This window comes from Python bivittatus, unplaced genomic scaffold (genome assembly GCF_059951505.1).
Source record: "Python bivittatus isolate LINGU-HERP-01145 unplaced genomic scaffold, Pbiv_v1 ctg000190_np1212, whole genome shotgun sequence".
Lineage (NCBI taxonomy): Eukaryota > Metazoa > Chordata > Lepidosauria > Squamata > Pythonidae > Python > Python bivittatus.
The window spans coordinates 1,966,353-1,992,542 of NW_028277042.1; the positions used below are offsets into that span (position 1 = coordinate 1,966,353).

General features: G+C 47.5%; 1 protein-coding gene across 1 annotated transcript in view; it reads left to right on the forward strand.

The window, feature by feature from the left end:
* The first annotated feature begins 789 nt into the window (after positions 1-789).
* LOC148216464 (adhesion G protein-coupled receptor G1-like) overlaps positions 790-26,190 on the forward strand; it is a 49,580-nt gene continuing 24,179 nt past the window's right edge. Inside the window, exon 1 of the mRNA XM_088135882.1 lies at positions 790-943. The gene's annotated coding sequence lies outside the window, so the exon portion shown is untranslated. The remainder of the gene's footprint in view (positions 944-26,190) is intronic.

Below are 26,190 nucleotides of genomic sequence, written 5' to 3' on the forward strand. Positions count from 1 at the left end.
ATTAACCGCCTTGTGTTTTATTTTCACTCCCCTGATTCGCACAGCTTTCCTCTGCATACATGATGGGGAGACACACACCCATCTGATTTGGATTTCTTCTTCCAGCCTTTCCCGATGGTGGGTGTGCCTTCCAGATGTGTTGGCGGGGTGCGGGGTGAGGAGGGCTGCAGCCCACAGCACATCTGGAGGACGCATCTGGGGAGGGTGGACTGACTGGCGGCACAGCAACTTTTCTGCTTCTTCCTTTGTCTTTCCTGTAGGGCGGGCGATTTGGCCCTGTGGGGCGCGGCTGGAGGCAGCCGACTGGGCCCCACCCGTTCTGGGGACTGGAGGAGCCAGGCAGGCGCAGGTGGGAAGGGTGCTGAGCCGAGGGAGAAAATGCCGCTGGCAACGCTCGAGTCAAGACATTTGGGTTTCGGTAGACCGCCCTTCCTAACGTGGCTCCTTCGGTCCTCCGAGAGAAGGGCGCTCTGCACGCGACCAGAAGGGCCACGCGATCGCCCACCTTGCCTTGGGTAGAAGGTTGTCCCCCCGCGCTCTGTCCGGCTCCCCTGAAATCTCTCCGAGGGGCTGCGGAGTTCGCACCGCGGCTCCTCCCGGGCAGGGAAAGGACCCGCGGCCGTCCGGAGCCGCCGCACCTTAACGCAGCCCGTCCCTGGCGCTCTGCACACGCTCGGGAGCCCAGCGCCCTCCTCGGCTGCCGCAGTCAGTGCGCCCAATCACCAGCGGGCAGAAGCCCCCGCCCGGAGCAGGGAAAAAACCAAACGAAAGGGGGGTTTGAAGCCACGGCCCGCCCCCGACTCCGCCCCCGCCCCCGCCTTGCCTTGCCCAGCCGGGCGGGCGAGAAGCGCGAGGAGCGCCGCCGCCCGAGCGGAGCCGAGCGCCAGTGGGGCGGAGGCGACGCGCACTCGTCCCGCAGCGCGGGGAGCTTCTCCGGCGACAGGTAAGGGGCGCCTCCCGCCGCTCCAGATGCTCCCGTCCCGCCGGAGTGGGGGTGGCTCCAGAGCCGAGGGCGTGGCAGGGGGTCCTGCGGGACGGCGGCAGAGCCCGGCGGGGCGCTAAGGACCCGGCGCCGCTTCCCCCTCTGGCGCCGCTCGCGCAGAGGCCGGTTCGCAAGACCCGGGATTCTCTCCCCGCCGCCCGCCGCCCGCCCCCCTTCCGCCTCGCTTCGGGGCGCCGGGCTCCAAGCCCCCGCGGTCGCCCCAGCCTGGCGAAGGGCGTGGGCGCGGGCGCGGAGCGCTCTTGCAGGCACCTGCCGCGGGAGGCTGAGCAGCCGCCGCCGGCCGCCGCCTCGGGTTTGGCCCCTGCCTGGCGTTGCCTGGTGCTGCTGACCTCGCCGTCCTCGCTTGCCCGCTCGGGCTGCCCGTTCAACCGGTGAAGGCGGGAGAAGCGGCGAGCGAAAGCTAGGCAGACTGAACCCCACCTTCGCGCTGGGGCTGGTCGGAAAAGGAAAAAGGAACAGCTCGCTGTCTGAACAGGGATGCTTGGAGACCCAGTCTTTGTACTGGTTTTCTGTTGTTGTTCAGAAAAGCTCTTGGTTTGTTCGGGCGTGAAAACCTGCTCCTGGGGTTTTGCAACACTGGGAGGATCCCCCCCTTCACAATTTCCGCCGCCCACATTTGAAAAATCCATAAACATTGGCAAGGACTAGAATTCCCACTTGACTCATAAATGGACAGTTTGCAGCTGAGGTCTGGTGGGGGTCTTCTGCCAAGTCTTGCTGTCTTCAGGAGTAGCCTAACCAGCCTTTGGTCCTTTATGTCGCTCTGGAAGAAGATGGTGAAGGTCTGAGATACCCGTGGGGGATGTTCCTCATCTGATCTCCTCCAGATGTTCTGGAAGCACAGTTCCCACAGTTCCACACTGCTTGGGGAATCTGGGAGATCCAAAGGCTGCCCTTGGTGCATCTTGAGAAAAACTATTTGATCCAGTTCTCTAATGTGCTCATCCACAGCATGAAATGCAGGTTGTATGTACCAGCTTGGCTCAACATTGGCATTTATGGCTTGTGACACCAGACAGTCTTAAATGAATTTGTTTAAAGGTCCAGAAATTCATACTTACCTCCCCATTTTGCAGACATACACTAGTTTTAGATTGACAGTCCCCTTTAGGTCACCACCTGCATTCCTTTGAGCATCTAGAAGATTTCAGATATTTATAACATGGATTTGGGACGTTTAGCTTTCATGGTCTCGCACACATGCATGCTACTACAGAAGAAAATATTAAAATCCAAATTAGATGTGGTGATATCAGACCCTGACTGAGAATTAGTTACTGCCAATTTTGTAAGGGGAGTGGGGAAGTAATTAAATGATAGTATAGGGGGGTAAAGGGGGAATTTACTCTACCCCCCATCCCAGTTCTCCATTTATTATCCTAGTGAAGCTTCATAACAGAAGGTGATACTTGTTAGGAGAAACATCTGGGGCAAAAATGTGTTTTTGCAGCTTTCTCCTGTCCTTCCTATCATTGGGACCAATGACAATCAAACTAAATTCCTCCACTCTCCGATCTAGATGTTTGTGAAAAGCTATTTTATGGAACTGTGGGCAGCAGACCCCTGAAGGTTCATTGAGATTATGTTGCATGTGAAATACGGTCCACAGTTATGACAAACTTTGCCCAGACCTTCCAGCCAACTCACCTCTTGCATGCAAATCTTTGAGTCGCCCAGAGTCATTGTGAATCAGCAGACATAGGGGAAAATAAACTGGGTGAGGGACCACTGAGGAGGTGAGTGAAAACTGAGTGTGTTCAGTGGTTACAGACGTATGTTTGTGCAAGGGAATGGAGAAACCTAGATCAGGGTGCGGCTGGCTAGAACCCAGAATCTTATGCTAATGAAACAGCTCTAGAACCTCAACTGCAATTTTAGGCAGGATGTTCTAAAAGGTCAGTTTGGCTGGGTTTGCAGCTCTGAGAATTTTTGGCCCAAGACTGTGATAATCCCAGCTGGAGGTCTTTGGGTTGGAGGAGGTCAGCCTAGTAAGAGAGAAGCTGATCTGGGATGTCAGCAGTAGAAATCGGATGACAGTAAGAGATTTGGGGCTCTTTTGATAAATGACCTTCCCTCTGAGTCCCCTCTCTGGGTTCTCAGCAAAGGTCCTCAGTCTGGATTTAGCAATCTTTATATTCTGCCTCCCATGTTATCCTGAAGTGGCCTTCAAGGGAGTGACCCCAAAACTCCGGTTCTGCCCCTGATCAGGGCTGCTTGCCAAGGAGTGTGCTCATGGCCCGGCAGGAACCCAGGAAGGGCAAAGGTGAGAAACAGCTGGTTTGCACAGAACTCAAGAAAGTGAACTGCCCAAAGCCATTGCACGTCCTTTGTTCTGGGGAGGAAGGGGCTAAGCAGCCCACAGTGTGTGTGACTTGAGCTCAGCCACTTTTTCATTCAAAACACACACACCAGAGTTTAAAAGACTCTGAATAGTCAGGAGTGCGTGATCTCTATTGGTTGAGCAAGCTGGCCGAGCTGAGAAGTTCTGCTTTTTTCCCCTACCAGTTCTAATTCATTTAGATAAAGAACTGTTTGCTTTAGCAACTTCTTCGAAGGAGAAGGGGCTTTCAGAGTGCTTCCCATGGCCGAAGTGTTGCGCTGAATTAGGAATAAGGTGAGGGAGTGGTAGTCTTCCCCTCTCTGCAGCCTCCTTGGCTTCCCACTCTTCTGTTCAGCCCCCGCAAAGAGGGCAGGAGGGGGTTCCTCCTGGAGGGGCTTTTTCAGTCATGGTGTTACTGTGACAGGTATGGGGGAGTCCTGTTGTCCATGTGAAACTGCAGGAGAATTTCTTGTTCACCCTCTTGGAGAAATTTTTGTCTAATCCCAGTGTCTTTGGGATGATGACTTCTTGTGCAGTTGTTTTCCAATGGCTGGGGTGTGTGTGTGTGTGTGTGTGTGTGTGCGCGCCAAAAAAAGTGAAGGTGGCATCCAAGTGTGACCAAAGCCCTGGAAGCTGGTGCCGAAAAGTAGAATACTTCTGAACCTGGAAAGAGCAGAGAGCTGCCCTAGCCAGGAGCAGTTGGTAGCTTTGGGGAAAACAAAAAAAGTTGGACTGCAGCAGAAAAGAAAGTCCAACATCCATCTTAAGTTGATTCATCTGTATTATTAGGTCAGTGGAAGGTTTACAAATGATGGGCAGACAGGAATGGTCAGTGTTGGAGTAGACAGAGGCTGCTGTTAACAGTTTGGGAGGGCTGAGGCTGCAGTGGACAGAGTAATGTTGGGCGGAGTCCAGGGGTGATGTTGAAATTTGGGAACATTTTTATGGTATGTTGGAAGTTTTCATTCCTACCCCCCACTCCCTTTTAAACCATGCTAAGTTTAACTTAAGGGCTTATGCTACTGTTTCTGTGTGTTTCCTGTCTTGAAACCGTGGGACGCCAGATTTTCCACCCACTGTGGTCAGAAGATTCTACAGAAGAAAGAGGCTCTAGGCCACCAAACCCTACCAAGCAAGATCATGAAACATTCAGAAGTGTGTGCGTTTAATATGTTTGATGTTTAAGCCATATCTGCCCTAAATTTCAGCCTTAGATGGAACATGGGAGCTTGTAGACCTGCAAAACCGCTCCTAGAAGCATCCTTGATGTTGCCTTTTGAGGGATCTCTCTACTCCAGCTCTTCCTGCAGAAGAGATGGACGGGAGTGAGTGAGTGAGTTTTTCTGTCCCGCATTGGCATGCCTTAGCCCAGCCTAGTTTTTAACTAGAAAGGTGAGCAGGAAGGGCAATAGGCTAGCCTTACCCACAGTAGCTATATGCTTCCTGTTTCGGGGCCATCCACAGCGTGTGTTGCTGATTGGAGATCCTTGCCTGGTTTGAACAGCTGACACAGGTCAAGAGTGCCAGCTGCTTTGCCTGGTGGAAACCGAGACATGAGATCATTCCTGCTCCCACGCAGCACCGTAAAAAAAGCTCCTGGACTTCCGGTTTAGCAAGTGGACTTTGCTTTAGGAAGAGTCTCCTTCCAAAAAATCAGCAATCTAGTAGCACCTTTTCTGATGAACAAATTTCATTAAAATTTGTTCGTTGGAAAAGGTGCTACCAGATTCCTTATTTTTCACCCCTGTTGACTAACACGGCTTTCCTTCTGCGATGGCTCCTTCTTCCAGGGAATCCCGGGACACAGAGGGCAGAGACTGGTTACCTCTCTCTCCTGAAGCCTTGCCAAGGAAATAAAGATGATCCAATTTTATTTTAAAGAGAAATCATCCTGCTCTTTCTCAGATGAAAAGGGCGCCAGCTTGTCTCCTTATTTGGGCTCAGAGTTCTGTTTTGTGCTTTTCCTCTGCACTTTCAATCCCTTGTTGGAATTTTACTGCCCCTCTTCTGGAAGGAAAGTGTGCTTTACTTCTGCCTCTGCTAGCCTTGGAAGCTGGCTCGCCACATCTGTGAGCTGGAGTGGCGTTGATTCAGCCTGTTGCACGTTTCAGGACTTTCAGAAGCGCTGAGCGATACGCCCGAGCAGGTTGCTTGCTAGGGCTTCGTGTTTCCAACAACATGCCTGCGTTGTCTCATTGCCACTGATCCCTCCCTTCCCATTTAATGTTCAGGAGCGTTGTGCCCCATGTGGGTTTTCCCCCCACATAAAGCAAGTGGCTTGCCACCGTTTGAGTTTTAAGGCAAAGGAAAAGGAAGGGGAAAAAAATGCCAGAGGTGGCCCTGAAGGAGGGGGCTAATAGTGAGGAGAGAGGAGATGGGGGCAGGGAAGGGGAGGGCGAAACAAGAAAAAAGGGAAAGGTGAAAAGATTTCCTCAGTCGCTGCTGCTCTCTGAATGGGATCGGCTTGTTGGCCTTGGTAACTGAAAGTGATGCTTTGTCTCCAGGCGGAGGTAGGCAGCAGCGGGGGGATTAGTCAGCCCCAGACAAAGAATTAATTCACTGCAGCCTGGTGAGAATGCCTAGGAAGGAAGGCAGGAAGGTTGCTTACGTTGAAAAGACATTGCAATTCCCAAAGAGTTGCGTGTCTGTGTCTAAAGGGGAAGGGGCGTGTTGGCAAGAAACCCACACTGGGCAAATTAAAGCAGCTTTCTTCCCCTATTTAACCCCCCCCCCCCCCCGTGGGACTCCAGCTCCTCAAATTCGCGGCCACCCAGTGCTGGGGGCAATTGTGGGAGCTGCAGTCGCTCCGCATCGACGAGGCGGTCTGGGAGAGATGGGAATAGAGCGTCCCGCTAACTCAGAAAAGGCTTCCGACTGGGTCCGTTTGCGGAGGGTAAGGAAGACGCCTCAGTAGAGGTATGAAAGCTCCGTTGCCAGGGCGATGAGCAGTAAAGCATATTTTAAGTCCACAACAGACGAATAATATTCAGAAGCTGCTCAGACAGACACCTCCCTAATTCACTGAACTACAAGGAGGAGGAGGAGGAGGAGGAGGTACAGCATAGTTAGACTTGCAAGACTGATGTCAGCCCCGCTAGGTAGACTAGGCCATGAAATCAACAGGAAGGCTAAAACTATTTTTACTGAGAAGGGCTATAATAAAGTCTGATTGTGCTGCACCTCCTCCTCCTCCTCCCCCCCAGGTGAATTGGGAGGAGTCACTTCTGAATGTTACCTCCTTTCTCTGCACTTCAAAAATGCTTCAGCCCCTTTTGCCTACACTCTCGACGCCTTTGGCTTTGCTCCTTGTCTGCCCCCACCCAAGCTTTTGCTTGGCACCTAATGTGGCTTGCATCATGCCTTTGGTTCCAGGCTGGGAGAATTATTTCCTTGCACAGAAGGCTCTGGCTGGATCTCTGTGTTCTGACCTTCCCTTCCTTCCTTTCTCTCGGCTCCTTATGACTCACAGAAACAGGGGAAGAGGTTCCTTAAGCAGGTAGCTGGAACACTTTGGAAAGTCAGCTTTTGGCATGTAGAACTGAAGCCTGTCTTCCATTTCGATTCAGAGGCAAATGAAACCCCCGTGCTGCTGCTGTTGAAGCGCTGGGTGGGGCTGGGTCAGGGTAGATGAGAGCAGATGCTTCAGACTGAAATCTCTGCCTTTCCCAACCCAGGGCTGATGGCTGGGAAGGATGGCAGTTGTCTTTCAATGGGGGGAAGCTAGGGGGTGGGGGCTTGGGGGGTGGGGGAACTAGTTTGGGGAAAGCTGTGATGGAACCAGCATAGGCAAAACAGCTGTACTTCTGTGTAGTGCCAGATTCTGCTTTTATCATCGAAATAACCTGCGCTCAAATGACAAAGACTGGCATCGTAAAAACTAAGAATTGGATTCTCAAAGGGCTGGTCACAAGGCCATTCATGTATTCCCGCATGCTTATCTAGGAGTAAATTTGTAAGCCCTTAAGATAAGGGAAGAAATTAGAGTGAGAAAAGATGCCTTTTGTATGTATATACCAAAAGTCTTTTGTAGACTCTGGAGAACCATCAGCTGTGATGGGGCCACCCAGTTCCTTGTTGCTCTTGCTGCAAAGAATTAATTCAGCTCCTGCTTAGGAAATCCTTGCTTGCGTTAATGTGCATTAGGAACTGGTGCTTTCAGAGCGAGGAGGAGCCTTCGCTTTTTAGCCTCCTTGTGAGCTTAGACTTGCAACAGAGTACTCCTTGTCCAGTTGTCCTTAGCAAATATCTGTGACAGATGAGAGGGTGCTTGGCATGGAGATCTTTCGCTAGCTGAGGAAGCAGAGCAGTGCCTGGGTGTTTTATGTGCCTGCCGGAGGTACGGAGAGAACTCTCCCGCGGGGAAGTTAAACACAGTGGCGTCCTTGTGTCTGCTGTTTCCGCACTTTCTGTCGCTCTCGTGACCAAGAGAGAAGCTCAGGCCAAAAGCGGCGGGGGGGGGGGGCAGAGATGCCAGAGAGCAAGTTGGGTCAGACTTCAGCAAGGGAGGCGATTTTCTGCAGGGTGGCATGTCGAGGCAGGGGAAGTGGCACCTGCTGGGATTCTCTTTGGGGCAACCCTTGTTCTTTGCGCTGGAAAGAGCATCTGAACGAAGGCTGTGGAATCTTGTTGCTTCCTGCTTCAAAGTGGCCAGATTTCATGCTTCGTTGAACCAGCATGTAGAAAGCACGCTGAGCTCTTTCCACCAGAAGTTTAATGCTGAAGTGCTTGACGAAGGCAATAAAAGGGAGATCACCACAAAAAGAACTCTGCGTTTTCCTTTTCTGAAATCTGGATCCATTTAGCATCCCTTCATTGTAGCAGATCCAGGAACTGCCCTGTTACAAGATAGGTATCCTCTTGGTCACTGTGCAGGACCACTTGGATGGCTGTGATTGAGCTGGCCTTGGCCTTGGTGGAGAGAGAGCCGGCTTGGAGTAATGCACAAGTCTGCGAGCCCAGTTGGGAAGGCTGAGCCTGATTCTGTCACTAGCTTGCACATCGCGCTTAATGGGGTTACTGAATCAATCCACTCTATCAATCACCATTGTAACTGAGCTCCTCTGCCTTGCTCCTGGTCAGACTCTTCTTCCCTTTCCCAGCCTTATGGACTTCCCAAGAGAGCTGGGTCTTCGCATCATGTGTCCAAAGTAGGATAACCCGAGCCTGGTCATTTTGTGCCTCGTGTGAGAACTCTGGGTTGGTTGGTTTGACAATCCATTGCTTTGTTTTCTTGGCTGTCCGTGGTTAAACATGTCTAAATCCAGCCATGGGCTATATAAGGAATACCCCTGCTGTTCAGCTTTTGGAGCAGCGGTGGGGAACAGCATGTGTAGAAGCCTCCTGGGGAAGCGCCCGGGCAAAGTGGGGCAATTTAAGGCAAGTCCCACTTCAGAGTAATGCACAAGGCAAGTAATGCACTGCGCACACCGCTGCTTTACGTCCTGCGTCATGATGGCCGGGTGGGACTTGCGCAGGGACTCCACTGCTCAAATGCACGCACGTCTTTTTCCTCGCTTGCCATTAAAAAAACAGTCCAGGCCATTCAGCTGGGTTGGTTTTTTGTTTGTTGTCTTGCTGTTACTAGCCAAAAACAGAATGACTGTAGTCTACTGTGATGGCCTTTTTTTTTTTGCCAGCAAGGAATAATTAAAGGATCATTTAAAATATATATTTTCTTTGCCACCCTGCTTGATTTTTTTTTTTTTTAATTCTGGAAATCAAGTTGTGTCATTTGACTTGACTGGCTATACCCGTGTTTCTCAACCGTGGGAACTTTAAGATGTGTGGATTTCAGCTCCCTTGAACCCAATGGGACAGACGGGCTTCTGTGCAAAGGAGTGAGCAGTAGATTCAGCAAGGCTTGATCCAAGCAAATGACCTACTTTTCTGGAAACCTCCAAGGGAGTCCTTGGTGCTCTCTGAGCTTGGTGGTTTCCCTGCAGATGTTTCATTGCCCAACTAGGGAATTCCATCAATGTGCTGTTGTCGATGTTGTTCCCAGTTGGGTCATGAAGCATCTGCAGGGAAACCACCAAGCTCAGCGAGCACCAAGGACTCCACAGTTCAGCCCTGAGCTACAAATATTCTCCCTGTAGGCTTTCAATGAGGCATGCGTCGAGTTCCAATGCTGTGGCTCCTTACCAGAAAACAGTGATGCGTTCTTGCCCTAAATGTTTTTAACAATTTGTAAATTTGGGAGTCACTGGGAGTTGGGCGGCATATAAATTGAATAAATTATTATTGTGGGTCGCACAGTCAGCCAGATGTTTAGACTGGATTTGCCATTTTTATCCACCTATCGAGTCCTTTGCAAGGACCTGGGATAGGCAGATGTTGTTGTCTGATGGTGTTAGAGGTACCGTCACAGGATGGAAGCTGTTCCAAGTAAAGCTGCCTTTGGCAATTGACTAATGATGATTTTGTCAATGCCAGTGGTCTTCAAGTGGTGCTCCAGATGTTTTGGGATTGTACCCGACACACCTATAACTATTGGTACTATCTTGGCCTTCTTTTTCTACTTCTATTTGCAAGTCTTTGTATTTTGCGATTTTTCTCCAATTCTTTCTCTTCTCTTCTCCTGCCTCCAGATATTGCAATGTCCACTATCCAGACTTTTTTGTCTTTCTTATCAACAATTGTTAAGTCTGGGGTGTTGTGTGGCAGCTGCTTGTCTGTTTGAATTCTAAAGTATCAAAGCACTTTAGCATCTTCATTTTCTATTTCTTTGTCTGTTTTGTGGTCCCGCCAGTTCTTGCTTGCAGGCAAACGGTATTTCTTGCAGATATTCCAATGCACCATTGTTGCTGTTTTGTCATGCAGTTTTATTATTGTTATTGTTATTATTATTTTGGCTGTTCCTTATTGGTAAAATTACTTCCAGGTGATGCCATATGAAACCATGAAAACGTATGATGTCATAGTCGTGCAAAAGATGACTTGACGCTTGCAAAACACGAGCACATCTTCACGGTGCAGCTTCGCAATTTCCCCTGTCTCTTTGAGTTTACTTGGATTTGCAGCCAAGCCAATACAGAATGGATCACCGCCTTCAAACTGACACATAGTCAACCAGCACCGTCTGTCCCCTGCCACTCATAATATATACTTTTCATTCTTCAACATTTGCATGGACTGGCTGCGCTGGGCTCTTGCACAAGACAGGCTGTGACTCCAAATGTTACATATTTGGTGGCGGTCCAGATTGTAACCGAACGATCTGAAGGGAGGGACAAACTCCAAAAAGCAGCATCGCTGTCAACAACTGCCAAGGAACGGGAAGCGGTAGAGAAGAAGATATTTTGCAAAGAAGATAGCATAGGGAGCAGGCACCCCTCTCCTACCCCAAGCATTCCTGTGTCCATACTTAGCTTATCTGTTGCCTTCTCTCCTGAGCCAGACAGTTCACCAGAGGCTGAGTCATTCCTGGCTAGCAGGTTTGCCTTCAGATTACGGTACATCTGCTTCAGAAGCTGTGCTTAAGACCCAGTTGTCCCCTTCCCAGCTGTCCGAAAGAGAACAGCTGTCTGGTGGCAGGAGCTCTTGACCCCTGTAACCCCAGTCCGATAGGAGCTTCTGAGAGAAGGCTGTCCTCAAGTCATTTTTCCACTGAGGGACCCAACAGCTCCTGACCCCAAAGGAGGCAGGGGCCTTCCAAGGTTCATCTTGGATGCTGCTTTGTGGAGGGAAGACTGATGGCCAGCTTAAGCGGATGGAGAAAGGAGGAGATTCTCCTCCATGGTTCTTCTGCAGCAGAATTAATTTGGAAGGTGGAATGCTTACTATGGAGCATGAGGTCTGGTATGCAGTCCTGCGCCTTGTACTGTGGCTTTCCTTTAGGGTTGATCATTTCCTGAGACTGAGGATTCATGCTGGACTGTAAAGTTCTGATGGGCGTTTTTGGCCAACCTGTAGCTGAAACAGAAGATGATTGAGATAAAAGTATGATGGACATGTGGGCCTCTTCGCTCTTACTACATTTCTTCTGTTTGAAGTTGCAGCTGGGAACCTTCAATTGTAAAAATAGTTTCATGCAAGTGAAATGTTGCTGCTTGACGCAGCTGTACTTTGGGAGGATCTGCTTGGAGGGGGGCTCAAGCTCCATTCAGATGGTGGAGTTCAGCCATCTTGCAAGGGGGGATTAAAGTGGGACTGCCCATGGAGGGAATCCAGCTGTTGTCTTTTCCTGCTGTGTGAACCAGGCCATTGTGTTAAGCCACCGCGGGATTTATTTCCTTGGGTGCTGCATATTGTACAAATGCAGACATTTGCTTTGCTAACCTGAGTTTGGGGATAAGGCTTGTGTGAACCATCCATTGATTAGATCAGGGCACCCCAAACTCTTCAGCTCATTGACCCCTTCGTGAAGTTTCAGATTGTACAGCAGCCCCCAAACATTTATTATAGGAAAATAACGTAATACATACTACTTTAACTAATAGCACTATGAATAACAACAACAACCCCTTGGATAGTCATTCGACCCTTGGGGGTCAATATTGACCACTTTGAAGAACCCTAGACTAGATAGATCAAAGGGAACAGGGATTTAAAAAAAAATATTATAACTTGGTCTGTAGGAATAAGGTTGTACTTCAGAAAACAAAGTGTGGCTTTTTGGGGGGTTGGGGAGGCAATCATAAATACATTTTGAAAGCAGGAAAAGGATCTTAGTAGAAAAAAATCCTGTATTGTCCCTTGCTCTGCACATCAGGGGTGGGAAAATTCAGAAAGAGAAGTCTTTCATTGTGCAGTTGCTGCTTTTCATTTCCAGAATTTTATGGATGTGGGACGTGGATTTTAAAGCCTGAGAGAGATCTGGTGGGGGCAGAGCATTGCTTTGAAGTCCCCCCCCCCATAATTGTCAATGCATCCTATACTGGCCTATCCTAACCAGCATGGACATTGCAGAGAGTTCTGGAAGTTGCTGCCAACAAAGCTGGAGGCCTCCCAGTTTAAGGAAGATTAGTCTATAGCAGTGTTTTTCAACCTCAGCAACTTTTAAGATGTGTGGACAACTCCCAGAATTGGGGGGGGGGAATGCCAAAAAAGTCAAGGTGGAGACTGCAACTGTGCAATCAAAGCCTTTCTCCTGTTTTGTATGCATTGCATGTGCAATGCATGTAACAAGTGGCTGCAGTTTTGCACCATCTTGATTTTTTTTATAACCCCCCCCATTTGAAAGCCCCCACAGCACATTTTCAAAGTTCCCAGTGCCCTTCAGCGCACCAAAAAAATCTTGATGATCATTCCAAATACTACATCAAACTTTGGAATGTGTGAGACACCAAAAATTGTCCCCATCTCCCCCCAAAGGTCCTTCATCCCCTTCCATTGCTGTGTTTTCCTACTGCTGCTTTCATTGCCCCACCCTTCTGACAGAACCATCCATGGAGGCGTTTGGGGATTGATGGATCTTTTTGAAGGATGTGTTGCCACAAAGGAACACAGTTGGCTCACATGGAAATTAGTGTACTCCCGTGTAAAGAGCCAGTTTGGTGTAGTGGAGAAGGCACCGGGCTAGAAACCAGAAGATGTGAATTCTAGTCCTGTCTTGGGCATAAAGCCGCTGGGTGACCTTGGGCCAGTCCCTCGCTCTGAGCCCTAGGATGAACTCAGTGGAAGACCACTTCTGAAAAACCCTGGCCAAGAATACTGCAGGGCCGTGTCCAGGCAGTCACCAGGAGTCAACACTGACTCAGAGGCATAAATAAAATAATATCTTTCTGCTCCCAGCCTGCCTTTCTCTCTTCTCTGAGTTTTTAAAAAGTCTCTCTCGTTTATATGCTGCCAAATCATATCCATTCATGGCAGTTTATAGTGAGATCCAGAATTACGACAACCCCAGTGATAATAATTAAAATACCGTGGCAGTGACCAATCTACAGTTAATACATATAAAGCATCCACAGGAATGACATGAATAAAACTTCCGTGGTACCATAACAGTAGAAAGCGATAACAATATAATAGTAACCATCCACGTTCATCATGATTACAAACAACTACACAAAATTAATCAACTGACGACTGTATGTCAATTGTATTCATCACAACAATCTCGAATAAAATCGCAACGTTTTCTGAACAGCTTGGTCTTAAGAGCCTTCGGGAAGCCTTGCACAGCGGGGATCAGTCTGCTGTTACCGACACACGCCTGCTGCAGGTCAGGCCCCTGAGCAAGATCAAAGAAGCGAGGTGTTCACCAGTTTTGGAAAAGTCTTGACTGGAATAAACAGAATCTAGGAAACTGAAAGCGGAATTTCCCAGCCTCATTTATTGGCAAGTTCATCAAAGCCTTTCCATCTTTAAATCAGTGGTTCTTCAACTTGGTGCCCTTCAGATGTCTTGGCTGCCAACTCCCATCACTGCCAGTCATTGTGGTCATTAAAGGAAGTTGATTCAACTCTTCTAGCAGGCACTGGTTGGGGAAGTCTACCATGACAAGGTTGCATCAATTTACAAATTTCCTCGGTTGCATGAGAATGAAAAGGCCATAGCTTTGTTCTGATTGACGCCCTGAGGGTGATCTCTAGATTGGGGTACATGCCAGGTGGAAGAGATGTTGCAGGAGGACTGCAGCACCACCTTTGTGGATCTGGGAAAGAGTAAATGTTCGGGGGAGCCCTCAGGGTGGGCTGAGAAATCACTCCCCCTCCCTTCAGTTCTTATTCAGTTTGCTGAAGGAGCATCTGCGTTTGGAATTTCTTTCAAAGAAGAGAATTGGGGAGAATTTGTCACAGGTATAGTGTGAAGTTCTTAACTTGTTGACGGGGTTCACCCAATGCCTTAAACCAAGGTTTATAAGAATCAGTGGCTGTGTTCACATTACATGCAAAGCTCAGACAAATAAGCTGTATCATTTGATTGACTGATTGATTGATTGATTGATTACGGGCTGTCAAGTCAGTGTTGATTCTTCATGACCACAGAGATAGATTTTCTCCATGACAGTCTGTCCCTTCAGGTCATTTAGTGGTGACCCCATGGCCACTGTAACTGAGTCCATCCACCTTGCTGTTGGTTGTCCTCTTTCCTTCCACCTTTCCCAGCATTAGATCGTATTCCTTATTTTATATTATTATTTTTTCATGTTACTATTATTACAATATACTTTATATTATTTACATGATAAAAATATATTTATTTTACAGAACCTAAGACAAGGGCTGGGTTCCCCCAGACTCCTAACCATAAATTACCCCGTTCCATTTTAGCTTGGTTTAATGTATTGTGTGAATTCAGCCACTCAGTCAGGAGGTGACCAAGATGGCAGCATGAATTTCCAGTTTGCCCTTGGACCATTCTTGCTGGCTTCTAGGGACTGAAGGGAAGCTGCCAAGAGCCACCCAGAGTCACCCGTTGGGGGAGATGGGCGGCATACAAATTTAATAATAAATAAATAAAATATAAATAAGAAGGAACACCTTTTATGGACTTTTTCAGATTGGGAAGGAGAAAAACTTCAGAATGATGGCAAAATGTGAGTGGAAAAGGACCCCACCATAAGTGCCAGGGGCCACAGAACTGTCAAAAAGAATGCCAAAGGGTCATCTGCAGGAACTTGCTCTTTTTGCCACAATGACAGATGCAGCATTGTGGTGTAGGGCAGCAAGTGCCGCCCCTTTGAGGCAAGTATACGATGCGCTGCGCATAGAAAAGGGGCAGGCTTATGTTCTGATGCTGTGGGGCTCCTTTTGCCAGCCTGACAGCCTCCTTGCTTTTCCCCTGCAGACACCAGTGAACTATCAAAACAAATGAAGGAATTCTCAGGCACCCCAAGAATAAGGTAGAGGCCTGGTGGGCAGGGAAGGAAAACTTCTGAGAAATGTTTGGATAGCTGATGCCTGACTGAGCAACGGTTGAACGGTCCATATAGTCTGACTCAGACAAAAGCGTTCTAGGAAAGGAAATGGGTTTAGCTTGGTACAAAACATCTAATCTTTTGAATGATCTTGTGGTTTCCTTTTCTCAAGACATTTCTCTGAGCACCTGGGACAGGTAACAGGGGAGTTGGGCTGTCACTGGCTTCCAAAGGTGGCTGCCAAATGTGTCTTTTAATGTGAAGGAAAGAAATATATGGATTATAAGCATGCGTTTCATTTATTTTATGGATGGCATTGAGCTTCAAATCTGATTTAAAAAGTGTCACCCTGCTTTTGCTTGTCTTCTTCTCGGCTCCAAATTGTTCGTGCATCCCCACTCTTGGTCAGCTTTCATCAGCCTGGAGTCCTTGAAAAGAGCAGGATTACATCTCTCATAATCCCCAGCCAGTCTCTAGATGGTAGCTGCTCTCTTGGAATAGCAACGCTGGAGGCCTGACCCTGACACAATTCTTGAATCCTGATTCTGCGGACGCATCTTTTGTGATCCATTGGGGGGGATGGGGATTATTGGCACTGCAGTCAAACGTACAAGTTGAGGGAAGGGGGCTCCTAAAAGAGTTAGGGGAGAGACAGCTCGGGCCGAAGAGAAAGGGCTGAGTGACGGCTTGCTCCGTGAGCTGCCAGGATTTCGTGACTCATCTTGGAATGTTGCTTGGTCACTTTTCAGTGGCGTCCAGCGCCTCCTGCCCAGCGCCTGTGATGTCATGCAGCTTCGCAGGTAGTTGTGTGGCTGAAGAAAGTGGAACAGAAGCAGAGGGGGCAGGAAGTGCGGTGGGAGGAAGAGCTCTATTGGCACAAACACCCCCCCCCCCAATTCTCCTGGGGACACCCTGTGTTCTGTCTCTCCATCTGACTAAGCGGGGACTTTTAATGTCCTATTGTTCTCGCAGCAGCCAGGCCGAATGACGGGTCTTGTGCTGCTGCAGAGAGCATTCTAAATATACCCCAAGGAGGCTGACTGGAACAGCTCGGGGTAGAGATAAAGCTCTTTGTTCCACCACAAAGAAGGTTAAACCTCTGTTCCAGGATGGGGCTGTTGCAAATAAGCCATCTTGGCCCTGCAGCGTCTGTGGAGAGGAAGGTCTGCCCAGCCTGACCTTTGGAGATAAGACGGCTCCTTTGCGCCAAGCTCTGTGCACCATGCGCCGTGGCTGCACTGAGCGGTGGGGAGGCGCATTTGCCTAGAGCGCTGCTCAGTTTCAAAGAACAGGCCAGGCGCCTTGAAATAAGAAGTATCTGGCTTCAGGGCTTAGTTGCAGAAGAAATCAATAGCAGTAGGGCCCAGCCCAGCCCAAGCTGCTAAGAAGTGGCTTGGGGACACAAGGGCGCCATTGTGGCCAGGAAGGCAAGACGTGGATTAAAAAGAGTTTCCTACCTGTTGGATGTGGACTCCCCTCCGCTCCCTGTTGGGCTAGAGCCCAATTCTGTTGCAGCAGAGACCCACCAGCTCAGTCATCCAGAGAACCCACTGGGTAGATGGTCACCTGTGGGAAGGATGGGTTAAGATCAGGTCTGGTTTAAGGAAGATCTCAAATAAAGACAATGCAGTTCCAAACCCATTCCACAGCGCGATGCGATTCACACAATGGAAGGACTTCTGTAATCAGTGAAGCATCTGCGGACTTCTTTTGGGTGTTCTTTGGCTTTCTTAGTTGTCCTGCATGCATCAGCGATAATGTCTCGTGTTCCTCGGCCTTTTCTAAAGCCAGCTTGAACACCTGGCATCTCTTTGTCCATGTAGGGCTCTAATCTGTGTTGGATGATCCTAACCATTATTTATTTTGAATTGTTGCATGGTTGAAATTTGTTATCTCAGCACAGAAATCTGTGTGTTCAGATGTTAGATAGTCTAGCTGCTCGCATTCGTTTTATTGTGGCTATGTTAAATGGCCTTCTGTTCCCAACTTTGGGGAAGAGCTTGAAGTTGGTGGCATAGATGCCTAGTAGATGCCACAGAGGTACCACACATGTCCCTATCTTGTGGGACGGAGAAGGCACACCTTCATTGCAGTGCCTGCCCTATGGAGCAGCCTCCTTTGTGAGATTTGGAGGGCCCCAACCCGCTTGACCTTTCATAAGGCCATTAAGAACAGGCTTTTTCACCAGACCTTAGGGCAGTGTGGACTTCAGCTCCCAGAATTCCCCAGCCAGCATGCATGGAAACTCCCAGAATTCCCTAGCCAACTTTAAGATGTGTGGACTTCCATTCCCAGAATTCCTCAGCCAGCATTCCAAGAATTCTGGGAATGGAAGTCCACACATCTTAAAGGTGCTGAGATTGAGAAACTTTGCGTGAGGGCCAGGATGTTAGGGGAGCCCAATCTACATATGCCTGTTCTGTGAATTGTTATATGGTGCCTCCGTCTTCTTTGCATTGGATTATTTTAATTTTCTTTAGTTATGGGGGTCTGTTTATATTGTTTTTTGTAAATTGGTTGTTAGCTGCTCAGAGTTATGTCATTTAAGATGGGCAGCCCTATAAATGTTCTAAATAAAATAAATTTTCAAACTCTGAATAAATAAACACATGACATCATTGTCCCAAGGACGTGAATTATAACATTTGTGGGACGATGTTGTGAAACCAGATGATGCCACTTGCCTCTCCTACAGAGGACATCCAAGGGGGCAAGGGAGGTAAGCGACCACGTTCATGGTTGTCAGCCCACAAATGATAGGTTGATGCACGTGCATCGTCATGGCTTATAACACGTGGCTGTGATCCCTCCTATTTTTCTGTCTGCTTCTCTTGACTGTGCCCCCAGACTTCTCCTCGTCATTGGCTTCATCTCTGAGCAGGAGGCTGCCTCCTCTGCTGCATCTCCTGCCCTGTAGATGGTCTTTGTGCTGCCCTCCCTGGCGCTGCTATCCGAGGCTGCCTGAATGGAGCCCCACCGTCATGGGGAGCCCAACACTTCCAAAAGTCTTGTGGCACCAGAGATAATGCTGTCCCTTTTCTGTCTCTCCCACCACAGGGCTGTTTGTAGCCTGGCCTGACGTGGCTTCCCCACCCACTCTTGGAAACACAGCCTCTGGGACTTTAGGGGGCCTCCCTTTGGGAGAAACGGGGGTCTGCACAGGAAATCGGTGCATGTGAAGTGGGTCAACTTGGTTTGGGCAGAGAAACAACTTCCCAGTCATCGTTAAGCTAAGCTTACTTTCCTCAGTGCCAGAACATGGTTTGCAAGCACAAGAGTCCTTAGCCTCTATGTTCCTCTCCTCTGATGGTCTTCTCTTTCGCTGGGCAACTGGTTCTCCTGTCTGCTCTCTGCAGATCCAACAGGACCCAGTTTGTTCTCGTTTCAGCACAAAAATGTTTGGCCCTTATTTGGAAGAGCAGGCCTGCACAGGGGATTAAGGGTGAGTCTGTGTAGCTGAGCTCAGTGGGAGAAAACGATTAGGAGAGGATGAGCAGCTGTTTGGAGGAAGCAGCTCAAGGTGGAGGTGGTGAAGGATCTGGTAGGAAACTTCATTGTGTGGAATCATCTGAATCATCTTCTTTTTCCTCTTCTTTTTCCTTTTTTTCCTCCTTTTTCTTCCTTTCTTCTTCTTCTTCCTCTCCTGTTCCTCCTTCTTTGTCCTCCGTTTCTCTCTTTTTTCTCCTCCATCTCCTCCTTTGTGTCTGCCTCTTCTTCTTCTTTCCTCCCCCTCTACCCCCACTTATTTTGTTTTCTAACCTAACGATAAAGCAGAAGCAAAATTTAGAAGCATAACTAAAGTTCATTCCAGCTAGATGTGGTAGGACTCAAGTTTTCCCATCTCTCTTGAACATCTTGGCATGCACTGCAGAAGATAGATGGCTCTTCTACTGCAGGAGGAACCACATGCTCTTCTGAAAAACACTGTTGTGTGGTCTGACATAGAGACAAGCAAGTGGGTGTCTTTAGATGTTTTGTGAGACAACTCTACAAACCCTTGTAACTTGTTTGGGCAGATAGGTCTTAGAGATCAAAATATCTGGAGGATACCACACCCTCCTATATTTTGCCAACAGCACCACTTGAAACTATGATCCAATTTGTGCTCCACCCATATGATGGATGGAAACCTGCCATATCATATGTCTGCCATCTAAGTCTTTTGAGGGGCACATTGTCTACACAACAAGGGCACCACACCTGCAGCCCCAAATCTTTTGAAGTTTGGCACCAAATTATCATTTTTAATATGTCAGAATGAGAAATCATTTAAATAATTGGAAACAATTATATTAATTCTTATCTGATTCACTTAATGACATCTAAGTTAAATTCATTCCATTGTTAGTTATTGTCCTGATCCTGCCTGCTCCTTTTTTGTGGTCCTGCCCACTATTTTGGACTGTTACCACACACCCCCCCCCCATATGCTTTTCAAAGATTAAATGTTAACATTCAGCCTGAAACAGGTTGCATGGACCAGGGAGGAATGGCTGAACCTGCCAACTTCAGTTTTCCTTAATTTCCCATTTTTGAGGATCTGTCAGGTTCAATTTGTGGAACCTCAACCTCAGTGGTTCTTTTGAAGTTCGCCCTAAAATGTGTATGTTCGGTGGGGTACCTTTTCTTAAGTCGTATGCATTTTGCTTGCAGTTTTGCCTCATCTGCAAAGTTGTTGCAAATGATTTTCCAAAATAGGAATGGATTGGGGGGCATTATTTTCACAATTTGTGCAGTTGGGTCGTGCAAAGCTTCACAGGGTTTGATGAAGAGCAGTTGACAGCCGTGGCTAGGGGGGCCTTCGCACAGATTGATCTTGTGCGCCAATTGTGCCCGTTCCTGGACTGGGAGGCCCATCTCACAAATGTGATTCTGGGCAGTGTTCACAGTCACTCATGCCCTGATCGCTTCCCAGTTGGATTACTGCAATGCATCTCCGTGGGGCTGCCCTTGAAGAACATTTGGAAGCTGCAGTTGGTCCAGAATGCAGCGGCATGCACAGTTTTGGGCACCCCATGGTTTGCCAATGTTATACCACTGCTGCAGGAGCCGGTCTGGCTTCCAGTTTTTCCCAGGTGCAATTCAAGGTGTTGGCTATCACCTTTAAAGCCCTAAATGGCACAGGGCCAGGATATTTGCAGGACTGCCTCTCCCTGAGGGTATCTGCCTGTTCCACTAGGTCTGACAGGTTAGGCATGCTCCAGGTCCCTTCCCTTAAAGGTTGCCACCTCGCGGGACCTAGGCAGCAGGCCTTCTCTGCAGTGGTCCCTGCCCCTTGCAATATCCTCCCCGTGAAATCCGCCAGGCCCCCACCCCCTTCAGGTAAAGACCCAGATTTTCCCACAAGCTTTGGGTGATGTGAGGCTGGAGCCCAGTAAGGTTGTTTGTGGATGTGTTGTGCTTGGGGTCGCAGGGAGGTTCTTCCTTGGTTTTTATTTTTCTTTTTGCTGTTTTTATTGTTCTGTTATTGTTTGTGAGCCACCCAGGGTTATGTTACGTAAGATGGGTGGCTGTACAAATCTTTTAAAGAAATACACAACCCCATCAAAGAGGATCTGCAAACTGAGCCAGGGAGCCAACTTTGAAGCAGTGGATCACACCACGCAGCTTCGAAGCATTTCGCACATCTCTGCTTCACCAGTTTGATGGTTTTCTTGCTGACTCCAATCCGAGGGCTTCATATTCCACGGCCTGTTTTGCTGCTTTGGGGCTTGTTCCAGACAACCTGCAATGAAGCAACTTCACTTCTGCATTTGAAGAAGGTCGGAGGCAGGGACTGAGTGAAGTTCTGAGTCAGGAGTGGTGTTTCTGCCTCGGGATGGTTTTGGGGTAGCTGTCAGCCCTTCGAGGTAAACCAGACAAGAAAACCCAAGTTATGGAAGTTAATACTATTTTTACTATAGGTTGACAGTAACAGAATCTTGCAGCTCTGAATGTGCCCAACTTGCTTTAATCCTAAAGAGAACTAGGGAGGGTCAAGTCTGAGATCTATTGTCTGCTGTCTCTCTGTCTATCAATCTAATCTAATCTAATCTATTATTTTTATTAAATAAGTTTTCAACAGAATAAAAATGCAGATTTTGAACTGAAGAGAAAAAGAATAGGGAAAAGTAGTAAGAAAGTGAAAAAGAAATAAAGCAAAAGAAATAGAAAAGAAAGGAAAAAAAGAAAAAGACACAAAAGAAGTGGCTTCTGATCTTCTTAACAACAGTTATAAGGACATTTATATTTTACCCCCTCTCTCTAAGTTACATCATAATTTCTTTCTTTCTTTCCATAAAGTACCCTTTCTGATCATCAAATCCATAAATCATCAGTTCATTCTTTTATTTTTTCAGGAAAGAGTCCCTAAGGGGTTTTCAGTCACTAATAAATGACTCCTGGCGACTGCCTGGACGAGTCCCTGCAGCTTTCTTGCAACCTTTCCAGAGCGGTTTGCCCCGTCGTCATCTTCCTAGGGCTGAGAGGGAGCCCCTGGTCCAAGGCCCCCATCTGGCTTTACGCTTAAGGCAGGACTACAGGTCATGGTCTTGTGGTTTCTAGTCCAGCACCTCCACTACCACACCAGGCTGGCTCTCACTTGCAGGTCGAACCTTTTAATTAATTAGTCAATCAAATTTATATGGCTGCCCATCTCACACAAGGTGACTCTGGGCAGTGTATAATAGAACCAATGATTTACACATATTATAAAACCAATTAAACCAATTAAATTAATTATTAAGACCAAGATCACGAGAGGGTTGCAATCAGAATGTTATGCGTGGTGTAACCAACATGTGGGCTCCCTGCTGCCAGAGGGTCCCAGGACTGATGAAAAGGACATTCTGAGGGCTTTCTGGAAGGCCGTAAGGGTTGGGGCTAATCTCACCTCAGGGGGAGTGATGTTCCAGAGGGCGGACGCCGCAGCAGAGAAGGCTTGAATCCTGGGTCCCGTCAATGGAACTCCCTAGCAGACGGGACCTGCAACGTGCCTCTCCTGCCGGACCTGATGGGACAGGTAGAAGTAATCATGCAGAGGCGGTCCCTTAGATAACCTGGCCCTGTGGCATGAAGGGCTTTACAGGTCAAAACCAGCACCCTGAATTGCACTCAGAAGCAAACTTAAATTGTGCTTAATCAGAACCTGTTGAAATCTCTCGACAATGAGCAAGTGAGTGCCAGATTAACACTTATAGACCCGATCCCAAATGTTTACTTTTTTTAAAAAAAAAGAATGCGGTGGTAAGTTTATGAATGCCACTTTCTCTATGGCATGGGATCCCCACTGCTTCTGCTAACTAAGTAATACAGAGTGAAGGTCTGGGTCTCCTGCAGCTGACACTGGCCAATACTGGAGGGCCATTCCTGGGGGAGGCCAAGTTTACCCCCCCATCTAGGCCAGCTTTCCTGTGACCACAGGGATCAGGGACAGTCAAGCCCCACCACTTTGAAAGGCAAGGCAGTGGTCATTCCTACCCCAGAAAAAACAGAGGAAAAATAAAGAGCTTGCTTTTTAAAGTTTGCTTTCGTTTTAATTTTTAAATTAAAAAAAGAAACCTTCTGCAGTTGTTCAGCACAACCTAGGGTTTTTGCTGGATAATTCCAAAGCTGCTGCTTGTCCTTAACTCATCCCTGCTATCTGTGCCTTAAAGGGGGAGTGGGCAAATATTTCACATATTTATTAGGATGAAATCCTTGAAGATATCATGTTGAAACACAGTGAGATTAATATCCTCTAAACAGTCTACCATCCCTGGTATTTTCATTCCATTCTGCCGAAAAATGAAGCAGCTGCAGGCATTTTCATACTTCCCATTTATAGCCCATGGAACAAATCTTTTCTCAGATGTAATCTTGAATCTGGAAGGAATTGGAATTGAATTGCTTTGCTCCTATGAATCTCAAGCCTCCAATTCAAATTGCATCAGAGCTGATTTCCCCAGACTTGATATGTGTATTTGTACAGACACATACTTCTTTTAAAAAAGACACTATACTTCTTTTAAAAAAGCTTGATTAATAGCACTGTACATCTTGGAATGCTGCAGATTTTAAACACTGTGTTTTGGTTCATGTTCAAAAGTGCAAAAGTTAGGTAAATTCAGATCCTGGGAACAAGTTTCTCCCCCTTCAGGTCCGTTCTCTCTAATAGGCTACCAGATCTGAGTTGCACTACATGTCAACAAGGAGTTGGGATTTTTAAAAATCTCTTCTGTAATCTAGTGGAAATGCAAAATTCTGCAGCCCCAATGGTAGCCTACTCTCTTAGGCAGTGTTTCTCAACCTTGGCAACTTTAAGATGTGGGGACTTCAACTCCCAGAATTCCCAGCCAGCTTGTTGGCTGGGGAATTCTGGGAGTTGAAGTCCAGACATCTTAGAGTTGTGAAACACTGATTTAGAGTATTGCCTCTGGCCCCAGTAAGACAGAAAAGCAGCAATCTGGGAGGCTAGCCCATTTTTTGATAAAGAAATTTGGAGGCTGGCCATGTCCGTCACAGAAGCTAGTTTGAGAACAGGCCACCCTCCCACAGCACCCGTATTGCCAGCATGCCCACCACATACTCTAAACAATCCAGATGCACCTATGGTACTACTATCAGAAGAATTTAGAGAATTCAGAAAAATGAACCCTAAGTTTCCAAGCGTTCACATCCATGACATTAAGTGCTGGTAATTTAAAGTTATCAATCATACACATAGCATTTTTGAAAATGTAGGCTTAATTACCGTTACATACATCCCGTAAAAATAGACCACAAGGAATGTCTTAAATCAAATTTACGCAGATTCAGTCCTGACCACTTCCAGGTTGGAAAAATCTGGGAAATATCTTACTGTCTAATTCCTAAGAGCAGTGTTTCTCAACCTTGGCAACTTTAAGATGGGTGGACTTCAGCTCCCAGAATTCTTGCTGGCTAGGGAATTCTGGAAGCTGAAGTCCACCCATCTTAAAGTTGCCAAGGTTGAGAAACACTGCTCTAAGTCAGTATGATGCTAGAGACTGGTGCTTTGTTTTGTGGTCAGCCAGCTTCCTATTTAAGGTTTTAAAATAAAACAGGTTTTTCAAAAGTCATGTGGGACAGAGAATCTGTGTGGGCCCAAAGGAGCTTTTAGGGCTAGCATACTGTAACTACTTGTATAATTTCTGTTTGGGTTCTCCTCCTTGAAGGTTGCCAAAATATCTTGTCCTACTTTTAGTATTTCCCACCCCAACCACATTTTTCCCTTTAGTCATTGTGGTATAATTGTACAAAATCAACTTCTGAGATAATAACAATACTGGAAAGACCTAGAAAGGAAATGGACTTAAAAAAAATCAACTCCAAAGCAAATTTCCTTCCAGCTTTCAGGTTTCAAAAGCCGTCATGTGGTAGCCCAAAGTGCGCTGAAATGCATCTGGTCCATGAGCTGATAAGCTCTTGTGCAAAACAGGAATGCCCAGCGTGTAAAATAGTCATGGTAAGCTGGCTTGGTGTAACCCAGTTTTATCATCAGCAGCTGATTGTGGTTGATTCAGACAAAAGGCAGCAGTTGAAGCAAACACAATTACCTGCATCGGTTGAAGGCCAGCTCCCAAATAGGCAATTCCTTCACTGTATTGTACATTGTTGAGATTCCAGCTGGAATTTTGAGTCTGGTTCTAGATGTCCCATTTAAGGTTCAAATAAACTGGAGCAGATACAGAGAAGGGCAGTGAAGATGATCAGGTAGCTGGAAAGTAAGTCTTACGAGAAGAAGTTGAATGAATGAGACAGGTTTAGTTGTTGGGAAAAGTAGGATAGTATTTTTCAAGGGCTTGCAGGGGTCTCCAAAAGAAGTCCAAAGGCTGTTCTCTGCAGCAGGGGCATCCAGGGGGAAGGTGAAAAAAGTCAAGATGGTAGCTGTGATCATGAAATGGAAGCCCCGCCCTGTTTTTAGTGCATTGTGACACCCATTAAAAAGAGGCAGAGCTTCAACTGCATTGTCGCAGCCACCATTGTGACTTTTTTGACCTCTTCTGTGGATGTACCTCCTGTGCAGGAATAGTGGCTTGAAGTTACATAGCTTCCTCTTGAGTGTCAGGAAGGACTTCCTAGCTTAGCAGTTTCCCAGGGACACCAGGCAGCCAGTGACTCAAACTGGTAAGATTTTGAAAGGTTGTGACACCCTGTAGTTCCATTATTTGAACTGTCCTGCCTCGGCTGTGGACGCTTAATGGTTGGGTGGAGAAATCTGCTACCTCCAGGAGCCATGGAGGAAGTGGCAGGTCAAGGCTGGATTTTATGCTGCTCAGAGCCCTAGGTCATGCCCTTCAGACTCTGAGGAAGGAACTCTGGTTGAATCTCTGTGTCAGCTCTTTCTAGGACTTCTTTGTAGCTCGGTAGCTGAACTGCAACATATCCTATGAAAAGAAGACCTTGCTTAGATTACCCTTCCTTTGATTTCTGCTTGTCTCCTCTTCTCCTTCATTCCCATTTCCATTCTGACTGTCTTTGTCTTTGGAAGATACCATGGCCCTGGCCATTCCTAGCAGTGTTTCTTTCCTTTTACTTTTCTAACAAGTCCTGTCTCTGGACTTTAAAGGAATGATGCAGAATAAAGCCACCAGCAGGTGAATTTTTGTTTGGGAGCAGAGCTGGGGCTCTTAACTTGCATCGATTCATTTGGTACTCTCGGCCCAACCGCTCAAGCAAAATAAATTAGTTTCCAAAATTCTGCCAATCTCTTTGTCTCTCAAGGGCCCCACATCTTTTCTCCCCATCATGACCTAGCTAGTCTGTCTTGTGGCAGATAACACCACGACCTTCATCTTCCCACTCTGGGACCTGCACGATCCTCCGTGAAACATTTTCTCACGCCATTCGATAGCTGGCTATGCAGACGCGAACTCGTTCCTTCACTTGGTGTACTTGATTTGCTTCGGGGAGACAGGCTGTGTCTTTCCCACCTCAAACTGAAACTTCACGTTTCCCATTAGATTGAGCAAAGGCTTAAGTTTTGATTAGGCGTGTGCAAACATTTGGCTTCGCAGAGGAGGCAACTGTGAAGTTTCCCATGCCAGTCTTTGCTCTAACAGCTGAAGGAACTAGTAATTTTTTTCTTAA